General features: G+C 50.2%; 11 non-coding genes across 11 annotated transcripts; all 11 read left to right on the top strand.

The window, feature by feature from the left end:
• The first annotated feature begins 215 nt into the window (after positions 1-215).
• On the top strand, positions 216-288 carry trnaa-agc (transfer RNA alanine (anticodon AGC)). Its single transcript has one exon. It is a non-coding gene; the product is annotated as a tRNA-Ala (tRNA).
• A 1,436-nt stretch (positions 289-1,724) lies between these two features.
• On the top strand, positions 1,725-1,806 carry trnas-gcu (transfer RNA serine (anticodon GCU)). The gene has a single exon. It is a non-coding gene; the product is annotated as a tRNA-Ser (tRNA).
• A 526-nt stretch (positions 1,807-2,332) lies between these two features.
• trnaa-agc (transfer RNA alanine (anticodon AGC)) lies at positions 2,333-2,405 on the top strand. The gene has a single exon. It is a non-coding gene; the product is annotated as a tRNA-Ala (tRNA).
• Positions 2,406-3,841: 1,436 nt separating this feature from the next.
• Positions 3,842-3,923, top strand: trnas-gcu (transfer RNA serine (anticodon GCU)). Its single transcript has one exon. It is a non-coding gene; the product is annotated as a tRNA-Ser (tRNA).
• Positions 3,924-4,449: 526 nt separating this feature from the next.
• trnaa-agc (transfer RNA alanine (anticodon AGC)) lies at positions 4,450-4,522 on the top strand. Its single transcript has one exon. It is a non-coding gene; the product is annotated as a tRNA-Ala (tRNA).
• Positions 4,523-5,958: 1,436 nt separating this feature from the next.
• Positions 5,959-6,040, top strand: trnas-gcu (transfer RNA serine (anticodon GCU)). Its single transcript has one exon. It is a non-coding gene; the product is annotated as a tRNA-Ser (tRNA).
• A 526-nt stretch (positions 6,041-6,566) lies between these two features.
• Positions 6,567-6,639, top strand: trnaa-agc (transfer RNA alanine (anticodon AGC)). Its single transcript has one exon. It is a non-coding gene; the product is annotated as a tRNA-Ala (tRNA).
• A 1,436-nt stretch (positions 6,640-8,075) lies between these two features.
• trnas-gcu (transfer RNA serine (anticodon GCU)) lies at positions 8,076-8,157 on the top strand. Its single transcript has one exon. It is a non-coding gene; the product is annotated as a tRNA-Ser (tRNA).
• A 526-nt stretch (positions 8,158-8,683) lies between these two features.
• trnaa-agc (transfer RNA alanine (anticodon AGC)) lies at positions 8,684-8,756 on the top strand. The gene has a single exon. It is a non-coding gene; the product is annotated as a tRNA-Ala (tRNA).
• Positions 8,757-10,192: 1,436 nt separating this feature from the next.
• Positions 10,193-10,274, top strand: trnas-gcu (transfer RNA serine (anticodon GCU)). Its single transcript has one exon. It is a non-coding gene; the product is annotated as a tRNA-Ser (tRNA).
• A 526-nt stretch (positions 10,275-10,800) lies between these two features.
• trnaa-agc (transfer RNA alanine (anticodon AGC)) lies at positions 10,801-10,873 on the top strand. The gene has a single exon. It is a non-coding gene; the product is annotated as a tRNA-Ala (tRNA).
• Positions 10,874-12,133: the final 1,260 nt, after the last annotated feature.

Here is a 12,133-nt window from a genome sequence, read left to right as displayed (position 1 = left end):
CACAGTCCCTTGGATGTCCAGTCTCCTCAGTCTGTCTCTAAGGCTGATGGCATTCAGTCACGTTAGCATGACAGTGGATTGTCAGCGAGCCGCCTTAGTCTCTCAGCCACCTCCTGGGCGCTTTGCAGATTTCAGGATTTGTGCCCCTTCCCTATTTTGATCATACAACAAGTATGGACAAAGTGTAGCCTGTAATAAGTAAGACATGTGGCACAGGGGAGTTAGCTCAAATGGTAGAGCGCTCGCTTAGCATGCGAGAGGTAGCGGGATCGACGCCCGCATTCTCCATTTGACACTTTGCTAGTCAGTGTCCCAATTGAATGCATGTGGCTTCCTTTGGCAAATCTTTATTTCACAGGTGTCGAACTCCAGGCCTCGAGGGCCGGTGTCCTGCAGGTTTCAGATGTATTCTTGATCCATCATAGGGGATTCAAATGGCTAAATTACCTCCTCAACATTTCTTGAAGTTCTCCAGAGGCCTGGTAATGAACTAATCATTTGATTCAGGTGTGTTGACCCAGGGTTATACCTAAAACCTGCAGGACACCGGCCCTCGAGGCCTGATGTTGTACACCCCAGGTTTATTTGCACTTCTCCGCTCACTACCTTTCAGGTACTACCATGTTAACGCTGGCTTCAAACCTCATCAATCTTTGACCATATGAAGTGATTGTCTCCCCTCTTACCCTCACAATACTGGCCGATGGCAGCAAAGAGTCCCCCGGCCCAGTCTGACATCTCTTTTCTCCAGAAGCAGCTGAAAGGGGCTTCCAGTGACACTCTCCTGGCGTACTGCGTAGGGCCCAGACTTGAATCGCTCGGAAATGTCTCGTGTGAGTTACGATTGCACCAAAGGGTCTTGTTGTAGTTGACAAGCCCAGAAAACATTGAAAGGGGGGTGTTGTGATTAGTTCCACCTGAGCTGAGGCTCCGTATGGCACGATGAAGCTGCAGCGCTCAACCCTCAATGGGGAATTAGCTCAAATGGTAGAGCGCTCGCTTTGCATGTGAGAGGCAGCGGGATCGATACCCGCGTTCTCCAGGACACTTTTGGACATCCGCGAGGAGACCCAAAGCCATGCGTGTAGCCAATCCATTGGGTGTGGGTGGAGAACAAATTCAGGGGTGATTTGTCACACAAGGATAGCAGCAAGTGCGAAAGGCAAGCTTTAGAAGATGGTAGTGAGAGCTGCTCTGATGTGTGGCACAGATGGAGTCTGCAGAGTTGAAGATGATAAGCTTTTGCTTGGGAGTGTCCAGGATGGAACAGATGTGAAATGACCACGTGCGAGGGACAGCTGGGGTTGAGCCGTTTGCAGACGACGTTAGGCCAGCAAGGCTGAGGTGATTTGCACATGCGCAGAGGAGGGATATAAGATATACTGGGAAAAGGGTGTTAAATACGGAGCGGCTGGGCAGGAGAATAAGAGAAAGACCAAAGACAACGTTCATAGACGTAGCCAAGTAGGACATGCAGAGGGTTGGTGTGACAGAGGAGAATGCTAGGGGCAGGGTGAGATGGAGGCAGACGATCCACTCTGGCAACCCCCAAGAAGAACAGGCTCAAAGAAGAAGCCAGCATCACTCCAGGCTTCTACCAAAGTGTTACGCAGCCCCTCGTCGGGGATCTGGAGTCAATCTCCCTGCGTCCATACACCAGCGATCAGCTCACACATTATCCCTCGTCAATTCCCAATGCTACTGGCAAAGAGCGGTGTGCGGCAGATGAGGTGGCCGAGAGGTTAAGGCGATGGACTGCTAATCCATTGTGCTGTGCACGCGTGGGTTCGAATCCCATCCTCGTCGAGAGCTCTTTCTGCTTATGTTGATGCATCTTGTCAGTGTAAGATTGGCTGCCAAAGCAGGCATGATGCAATGCTCTTCTTTGGCTCAGTATTCACTTTAGTTCACCATGTGGTCTTGTTGCACAGGTCATGTTAAAGACAATGGTCTGCTAATACAGTAGTAGAAAGACGTTCTGCTTCCAGAATAGCAACATTCCTAATGGCCAACTTGCCCTACACTGAAAACCAAGGGGAGGAGGTCGGTAAGCATATTGATTAGAAGCACCTCCCTCAGTTGGCTTCATTCAATGTGAATTAGCAGTGGCTCTAGTCCACAGTCCCTTGGATGTCCAGTCTCCTCAGTCTGTCTCTAAGGCTGATGGCATTCAGTCACGTTAGCATGACAGTGGATTGTCAGCGAGCCGCCTTAGTCTCTCAGCCACCTCCTGGGCGCTTTGCAGATTTCAGGATTTGTGCCCCTTCCCTATTTTGATCATACAACAAGTATGGACAAAGTGTAGCCTGTAATAAGTAAGACATGTGGCACAGGGGAGTTAGCTCAAATGGTAGAGCGCTCGCTTAGCATGCGAGAGGTAGCGGGATCGACGCCCGCATTCTCCATTTGACACTTTGCTAGTCAGTGTCCCAATTGAATGCATGTGGCTTCCTTTGGCAAATCTTTATTTCACAGGTGTCGAACTCCAGGCCTCGAGGGCCGGTGTCCTGCAGGTTTCAGATGTATTCTTGATCCATCATAGGGGATTCAAATGGCTAAATTACCTCCTCAACATTTCTTGAAGTTCTCCAGAGGCCTGGTAATGAACTAATCATTTGATTCAGGTGTGTTGACCCAGGGTTATACCTAAAACCTGCAGGACACCGGCCCTCGAGGCCTGATGTTGTACACCCCAGGTTTATTTGCACTTCTCCGCTCACTACCTTTCAGGTACTACCATGTTAACGCTGGCTTCAAACCTCATCAATCTTTGACCATATGAAGTGATTGTCTCCCCTCTTACCCTCACAATACTGGCCGATGGCAGCAAAGAGTCCCCCGGCCCAGTCTGACATCTCTTTTCTCCAGAAGCAGCTGAAAGGGGCTTCCAGTGACACTCTCCTGGCGTACTGCGTAGGGCCCAGACTTGAATCGCTCGGAAATGTCTCGTGTGAGTTACGATTGCACCAAAGGGTCTTGTTGTAGTTGACAAGCCCAGAAAACATTGAAAGGGGGGTGTTGTGATTAGTTCCACCTGAGCTGAGGCTCCGTATGGCACGATGAAGCTGCAGCGCTCAACCCTCAATGGGGAATTAGCTCAAATGGTAGAGCGCTCGCTTTGCATGTGAGAGGCAGCGGGATCGATACCCGCGTTCTCCAGGACACTTTTGGACATCCGCGAGGAGACCCAAAGCCATGCGTGTAGCCAATCCATTGGGTGTGGGTGGAGAACAAATTCAGGGGTGATTTGTCACACAAGGATAGCAGCAAGTGCGAAAGGCAAGCTTTAGAAGATGGTAGTGAGAGCTGCTCTGATGTGTGGCACAGATGGAGTCTGCAGAGTTGAAGATGATAAGCTTTTGCTTGGGAGTGTCCAGGATGGAACAGATGTGAAATGACCACGTGCGAGGGACAGCTGGGGTTGAGCCGTTTGCAGACGACGTTAGGCCAGCAAGGCTGAGGTGATTTGCACATGCGCAGAGGAGGGATATAAGATATACTGGGAAAAGGGTGTTAAATACGGAGCGGCTGGGCAGGAGAATAAGAGAAAGACCAAAGACAACGTTCATAGACGTAGCCAAGTAGGACATGCAGAGGGTTGGTGTGACAGAGGAGAATGCTAGGGGCAGGGTGAGATGGAGGCAGACGATCCACTCTGGCAACCCCCAAGAAGAACAGGCTCAAAGAAGAAGCCAGCATCACTCCAGGCTTCTACCAAAGTGTTACGCAGCCCCTCGTCGGGGATCTGGAGTCAATCTCCCTGCGTCCATACACCAGCGATCAGCTCACACATTATCCCTCGTCAATTCCCAATGCTACTGGCAAAGAGCGGTGTGCGGCAGATGAGGTGGCCGAGAGGTTAAGGCGATGGACTGCTAATCCATTGTGCTGTGCACGCGTGGGTTCGAATCCCATCCTCGTCGAGAGCTCTTTCTGCTTATGTTGATGCATCTTGTCAGTGTAAGATTGGCTGCCAAAGCAGGCATGATGCAATGCTCTTCTTTGGCTCAGTATTCACTTTAGTTCACCATGTGGTCTTGTTGCACAGGTCATGTTAAAGACAATGGTCTGCTAATACAGTAGTAGAAAGACGTTCTGCTTCCAGAATAGCAACATTCCTAATGGCCAACTTGCCCTACACTGAAAACCAAGGGGAGGAGGTCGGTAAGCATATTGATTAGAAGCACCTCCCTCAGTTGGCTTCATTCAATGTGAATTAGCAGTGGCTCTAGTCCACAGTCCCTTGGATGTCCAGTCTCCTCAGTCTGTCTCTAAGGCTGATGGCATTCAGTCACGTTAGCATGACAGTGGATTGTCAGCGAGCCGCCTTAGTCTCTCAGCCACCTCCTGGGCGCTTTGCAGATTTCAGGATTTGTGCCCCTTCCCTATTTTGATCATACAACAAGTATGGACAAAGTGTAGCCTGTAATAAGTAAGACATGTGGCACAGGGGAGTTAGCTCAAATGGTAGAGCGCTCGCTTAGCATGCGAGAGGTAGCGGGATCGACGCCCGCATTCTCCATTTGACACTTTGCTAGTCAGTGTCCCAATTGAATGCATGTGGCTTCCTTTGGCAAATCTTTATTTCACAGGTGTCGAACTCCAGGCCTCGAGGGCCGGTGTCCTGCAGGTTTCAGATGTATTCTTGATCCATCATAGGGGATTCAAATGGCTAAATTACCTCCTCAACATTTCTTGAAGTTCTCCAGAGGCCTGGTAATGAACTAATCATTTGATTCAGGTGTGTTGACCCAGGGTTATACCTAAAACCTGCAGGACACCGGCCCTCGAGGCCTGATGTTGTACACCCCAGGTTTATTTGCACTTCTCCGCTCACTACCTTTCAGGTACTACCATGTTAACGCTGGCTTCAAACCTCATCAATCTTTGACCATATGAAGTGATTGTCTCCCCTCTTACCCTCACAATACTGGCCGATGGCAGCAAAGAGTCCCCCGGCCCAGTCTGACATCTCTTTTCTCCAGAAGCAGCTGAAAGGGGCTTCCAGTGACACTCTCCTGGCGTACTGCGTAGGGCCCAGACTTGAATCGCTCGGAAATGTCTCGTGTGAGTTACGATTGCACCAAAGGGTCTTGTTGTAGTTGACAAGCCCAGAAAACATTGAAAGGGGGGTGTTGTGATTAGTTCCACCTGAGCTGAGGCTCCGTATGGCACGATGAAGCTGCAGCGCTCAACCCTCAATGGGGAATTAGCTCAAATGGTAGAGCGCTCGCTTTGCATGTGAGAGGCAGCGGGATCGATACCCGCGTTCTCCAGGACACTTTTGGACATCCGCGAGGAGACCCAAAGCCATGCGTGTAGCCAATCCATTGGGTGTGGGTGGAGAACAAATTCAGGGGTGATTTGTCACACAAGGATAGCAGCAAGTGCGAAAGGCAAGCTTTAGAAGATGGTAGTGAGAGCTGCTCTGATGTGTGGCACAGATGGAGTCTGCAGAGTTGAAGATGATAAGCTTTTGCTTGGGAGTGTCCAGGATGGAACAGATGTGAAATGACCACGTGCGAGGGACAGCTGGGGTTGAGCTGTTTGCAGACGACGTTAGGCCAGCAAGGCTGAGGTGATTTGCACATGTGCAGAGGAGGGATATAAGATATACTGGGAAAAGGGTGTTAAATACGGAGCGGCTGGGCAGGAGAATAAGAGAAAGACCAAAGACAACGTTCATAGACGTAGCCAAGTAGGACATGCAGAGGGTTGGTGTGACAGAGGAGAATGCTAGGGGCAGGGTGAGATGGAGGCAGACGATCCACTCTGGCAACCCCCAAGAAGAACAGGCTCAAAGAAGAAGCCAGCATCACTCCAGGCTTCTACCAAAGTGTTACGCAGCCCCTCGTCGGGGATCTGGAGTCAATCTCCCTGCGTCCATACACCAGCGATCAGCTCACACATTATCCCTCGTCAATTCCCAATGCTACTGGCAAAGAGCGGTGTGCGGCAGATGAGGTGGCCGAGAGGTTAAGGCGATGGACTGCTAATCCATTGTGCTGTGCACGCGTGGGTTCGAATCCCATCCTCGTCGAGAGCTCTTTCTGCTTATGTTGATGCATCTTGTCAGTGTAAGATTGGCTGCCAAAGCAGGCATGATGCAATGCTCTTCTTTGGCTCAGTATTCACTTTAGTTCACCATGTGGTCTTGTTGCACAGGTCATGTTAAAGACAATGGTCTGCTAATACAGTAGTAGAAAGACGTTCTGCTTCCAGAATAGCAACATTCCTAATGGCCAACTTGCCCTACACTGAAAACCAAGGGGAGGAGGTCGGTAAGCATATTGATTAGAAGCACCTCCCTCAGTTGGCTTCATTCAATGTGAATTAGCAGTGGCTCTAGTCCACAGTCCCTTGGATGTCCAGTCTCCTCAGTCTGTCTCTAAGGCTGATGGCATTCAGTCACGTTAGCATGACAGTGGATTGTCAGCGAGCCGCCTTAGTCTCTCAGCCACCTCCTGGGCGCTTTGCAGATTTCAGGATTTGTGCCCCTTCCCTATTTTGATCATACAACAAGTATGGACAAAGTGTAGCCTGTAATAAGTAAGACATGTGGCACAGGGGAGTTAGCTCAAATGGTAGAGCGCTCGCTTAGCATGCGAGAGGTAGCGGGATCGACGCCCGCATTCTCCATTTGACACTTTGCTAGTCAGTGTCCCAATTGAATGCATGTGGCTTCCTTTGGCAAATCTTTATTTCACAGGTGTCGAACTCCAGGCCTCGAGGGCCGGTGTCCTGCAGGTTTCAGATGTATTCTTGATCCATCATAGGGGATTCAAATGGCTAAATTACCTCCTCAACATTTCTTGAAGTTCTCCAGAGGCCTGGTAATGAACTAATCATTTGATTCAGGTGTGTTGACCCAGGGTTATACCTAAAACCTGCAGGACACCGGCCCTCGAGGCCTGATGTTGTACACCCCAGGTTTATTTGCACTTCTCCGCTCACTACCTTTCAGGTACTACCATGTTAACGCTGGCTTCAAACCTCATCAATCTTTGACCATATGAAGTGATTGTCTCCCCTCTTACCCTCACAATACTGGCCGATGGCAGCAAAGAGTCCCCCGGCCCAGTCTGACATCTCTTTTCTCCAGAAGCAGCTGAAAGGGGCTTCCAGTGACACTCTCCTGGCGTACTGCGTAGGGCCCAGACTTGAATCGCTCGGAAATGTCTCGTGTGAGTTACGATTGCACCAAAGGGTCTTGTTGTAGTTGACAAGCCCAGAAAACATTGAAAGGGGGGTGTTGTGATTAGTTCCACCTGAGCTGAGGCTCCGTATGGCACGATGAAGCTGCAGCGCTCAACCCTCAATGGGGAATTAGCTCAAATGGTAGAGCGCTCGCTTTGCATGTGAGAGGCAGCGGGATCGATACCCGCGTTCTCCAGGACACTTTTGGACATCCGCGAGGAGACCCAAAGCCATGCGTGTAGCCAATCCATTGGGTGTGGGTGGAGAACAAATTCAGGGGTGATTTGTCACACAAGGATAGCAGCAAGTGCGAAAGGCAAGCTTTAGAAGATGGTAGTGAGAGCTGCTCTGATGTGTGGCACAGATGGAGTCTGCAGAGTTGAAGATGATAAGCTTTTGCTTGGGAGTGTCCAGGATGGAACAGATGTGAAATGACCACGTGCGAGGGACAGCTGGGGTTGAGCCGTTTGCAGACGACGTTAGGCCAGCAAGGCTGAGGTGATTTGCACATGCGCAGAGGAGGGATATAAGATATACTGGGAAAAGGGTGTTAAATACGGAGCGGCTGGGCAGGAGAATAAGAGAAAGACCAAAGACAACGTTCATAGACGTAGCCAAGTAGGACATGCAGAGGGTTGGTGTGACAGAGGAGAATGCTAGGGGCAGGGTGAGATGGAGGCAGACGATCCACTCTGGCAACCCCCAAGAAGAACAGGCTCAAAGAAGAAGCCAGCATCACTCCAGGCTTCTACCAAAGTGTTACGCAGCCCCTCGTCGGGGATCTGGAGTCAATCTCCCTGCGTCCATACACCAGCGATCAGCTCACACATTATCCCTCGTCAATTCCCAATGCTACTGGCAAAGAGCGGTGTGCGGCAGATGAGGTGGCCGAGAGGTTAAGGCGATGGACTGCTAATCCATTGTGCTGTGCACGCGTGGGTTCGAATCCCATCCTCGTCGAGAGCTCTTTCTGCTTATGTTGATGCATCTTGTCAGTGTAAGATTGGCTGCCAAAGCAGGCATGATGCAATGCTCTTCTTTGGCTCAGTATTCACTTTAGTTCACCATGTGGTCTTGTTGCACAGGTCATGTTAAAGACAATGGTCTGCTAATACAGTAGTAGAAAGACGTTCTGCTTCCAGAATAGCAACATTCCTAATGGCCAACTTGCCCTACACTGAAAACCAAGGGGAGGAGGTCGGTAAGCATATTGATTAGAAGCACCTCCCTCAGTTGGCTTCATTCAATGTGAATTAGCAGTGGCTCTAGTCCACAGTCCCTTGGATGTCCAGTCTCCTCAGTCTGTCTCTAAGGCTGATGGCATTCAGTCACGTTAGCATGACAGTGGATTGTCAGCGAGCCGCCTTAGTCTCTCAGCCACCTCCTGGGCGCTTTGCAGATTTCAGGATTTGTGCCCCTTCCCTATTTTGATCATACAACAAGTATGGACAAAGTGTAGCCTGTAATAAGTAAGACATGTGGCACAGGGGAGTTAGCTCAAATGGTAGAGCGCTCGCTTAGCATGCGAGAGGTAGCGGGATCGACGCCCGCATTCTCCATTTGACACTTTGCTAGTCAGTGTCCCAATTGAATGCATGTGGCTTCCTTTGGCAAATCTTTATTTCACAGGTGTCGAACTCCAGGCCTCGAGGGCCGGTGTCCTGCAGGTTTCAGATGTATTCTTGATCCATCATAGGGGATTCAAATGGCTAAATTACCTCCTCAACATTTCTTGAAGTTCTCCAGAGGCCTGGTAATGAACTAATCATTTGATTCAGGTGTGTTGACCCAGGGTTATACCTAAAACCTGCAGGACACCGGCCCTCGAGGCCTGATGTTGTACACCCCAGGTTTATTTGCACTTCTCCGCTCACTACCTTTCAGGTACTACCATGTTAACGCTGGCTTCAAACCTCATCAATCTTTGACCATATGAAGTGATTGTCTCCCCTCTTACCCTCACAATACTGGCCGATGGCAGCAAAGAGTCCCCCGGCCCAGTCTGACATCTCTTTTCTCCAGAAGCAGCTGAAAGGGGCTTCCAGTGACACTCTCCTGGCGTACTGCGTAGGGCCCAGACTTGAATCGCTCGGAAATGTCTCGTGTGAGTTACGATTGCACCAAAGGGTCTTGTTGTAGTTGACAAGCCCAGAAAACATTGAAAGGGGGGTGTTGTGATTAGTTCCACCTGAGCTGAGGCTCCGTATGGCACGATGAAGCTGCAGCGCTCAACCCTCAATGGGGAATTAGCTCAAATGGTAGAGCGCTCGCTTTGCATGTGAGAGGCAGCGGGATCGATACCCGCGTTCTCCAGGACACTTTTGGACATCCGCGAGGAGACCCAAAGCCATGCGTGTAGCCAATCCATTGGGTGTGGGTGGAGAACAAATTCAGGGGTGATTTGTCACACAAGGATAGCAGCAAGTGCGAAAGGCAAGCTTTAGAAGATGGTAGTGAGAGCTGCTCTGATGTGTGGCACAGATGGAGTCTGCAGAGTTGAAGATGATAAGCTTTTGCTTGGGAGTGTCCAGGATGGAACAGATGTGAAATGACCACGTGCGAGGGACAGCTGGGGTTGAGCCGTTTGCAGACGACGTTAGGCCAGCAAGGCTGAGGTGATTTGCACATGCGCAGAGGAGGGATATAAGATATACTGGGAAAAGGGTGTTAAATACGGAGCGGCTGGGCAGGAGAATAAGAGAAAGACCAAAGACAACGTTCATAGACGTAGCCAAGTAGGACATGCAGAGGGTTGGTGTGACAGAGGAGAATGCTAGGGGCAGGGTGAGATGGAGGCAGACGATCCACTCTGGCAACCCCCAAGAAGAACAGGCTCAAAGAAGAAGCCAGCATCACTCCAGGCTTCTACCAAAGTGTTACGCAGCCCCTCGTCGGGGATCTGGAGTCAATCTCCCTGCGTCCATACACCAGCGATCAGCTCACACATTATCCCTCGTCAATTCCCAATGCTACTGGCAAAGAGCGGTGTGCGGCAGATGAGGTGGCCGAGAGGTTAAGGCGATGGACTGCTAATCCATTGTGCTGTGCACGCGTGGGTTCGAATCCCATCCTCGTCGAGAGCTCTTTCTGCTTATGTTGATGCATCTTGTCAGTGTAAGATTGGCTGCCAAAGCAGGCATGATGCAATGCTCTTCTTTGGCTCAGTATTCACTTTAGTTCACCATGTGGTCTTGTTGCACAGGTCATGTTAAAGACAATGGTCTGCTAATACAGTAGTAGAAAGACGTTCTGCTTCCAGAATAGCAACATTCCTAATGGCCAACTTGCCCTACACTGAAAACCAAGGGGAGGAGGTCGGTAAGCATATTGATTAGAAGCACCTCCCTCAGTTGGCTTCATTCAATGTGAATTAGCAGTGGCTCTAGTCCACAGTCCCTTGGATGTCCAGTCTCCTCAGTCTGTCTCTAAGGCTGATGGCATTCAGTCACGTTAGCATGACAGTGGATTGTCAGCGAGCCGCCTTAGTCTCTCAGCCACCTCCTGGGCGCTTTGCAGATTTCAGGATTTGTGCCCCTTCCCTATTTTGATCATACAACAAGTATGGACAAAGTGTAGCCTGTAATAAGTAAGACATGTGGCACAGGGGAGTTAGCTCAAATGGTAGAGCGCTCGCTTAGCATGCGAGAGGTAGCGGGATCGACGCCCGCATTCTCCATTTGACACTTTGCTAGTCAGTGTCCCAATTGAATGCATGTGGCTTCCTTTGGCAAATCTTTATTTCACAGGTGTCGAACTCCAGGCCTCGAGGGCCGGTGTCCTGCAGGTTTCAGATGTATTCTTGATCCATCATAGGGGATTCAAATGGCTAAATTACCTCCTCAACATTTCTTGAAGTTCTCCAGAGGCCTGGTAATGAACTAATCATTTGATTCAGGTGTGTTGACCCAGGGTTATACCTAAAACCTGCAGGACACCGGCCCTCGAGGCCTGATGTTGTACACCCCAGGTTTATTTGCACTTCTCCGCTCACTACCTTTCAGGTACTACCATGTTAACGCTGGCTTCAAACCTCATCAATCTTTGACCATATGAAGTGATTGTCTCCCCTCTTACCCTCACAATACTGGCCGATGGCAGCAAAGAGTCCCCCGGCCCAGTCTGACATCTCTTTTCTCCAGAAGCAGCTGAAAGGGGCTTCCAGTGACACTCTCCTGGCGTACTGCGTAGGGCCCAGACTTGAATCGCTCGGAAATGTCTCGTGTGAGTTACGATTGCACCAAAGGGTCTTGTTGTAGTTGACAAGCCCAGAAAACATTGAAAGGGGGGTGTTGTGATTAGTTCCACCTGAGCTGAGGCTCCGTATGGCACGATGAAGCTGCAGCGCTCAACCCTCAATGGGGAATTAGCTCAAATGGTAGAGCGCTCGCTTTGCATGTGAGAGGCAGCGGGATCGATACCCGCGTTCTCCAGGACACTTTTGGACATCCGCGAGGAGACCCAAAGCCATGCGTGTAGCCAATCCATTGGGTGTGGGTGGAGAACAAATTCAGGGGTGATTTGTCACACAAGGATAGCAGCAAGTGCGAAAGGCAAGCTTTAGAAGATGGTAGTGAGAGCTGCTCTGATGTGTGGCACAGATGGAGTCTGCAGAGTTGAAGATGATAAGCTTTTGCTTGGGAGTGTCCAGGATGGAACAGATGTGAAATGACCACGTGCGAGGGACAGCTGGGGTTGAGCCGTTTGCAGACGACGTTAGGCCAGCAAGGCTGAGGTGATTTGCACATGTGCAGAGGAGGGATATAAGATATACTGGGAAAAGGGTGTTAAATACGGAGCGGCTGGGCAGGAGAATAAGAGAAAGACCAAAGACAACGTTCATAGACGTAGCCAAGTAGGACATGCAGAGGGTTGGTGTGACAGAGGAGAATGCTAGGGGCAGGGTGAGATGGAGGCAGACGATCCACTCTGGCAACCC

Source organism: Rhamphochromis longiceps, linkage group LG12 (assembly GCF_057381845.1).
Source record: "Rhamphochromis longiceps isolate RC_006_pf linkage group LG12, R_longiceps_female_GT1.1, whole genome shotgun sequence".
In the NCBI taxonomy this organism is placed as follows: Eukaryota; Metazoa; Chordata; class Actinopteri; order Cichliformes; family Cichlidae; genus Rhamphochromis; species Rhamphochromis longiceps.
This window is presented reverse-complemented; position numbering and strand designations above follow the sequence as displayed.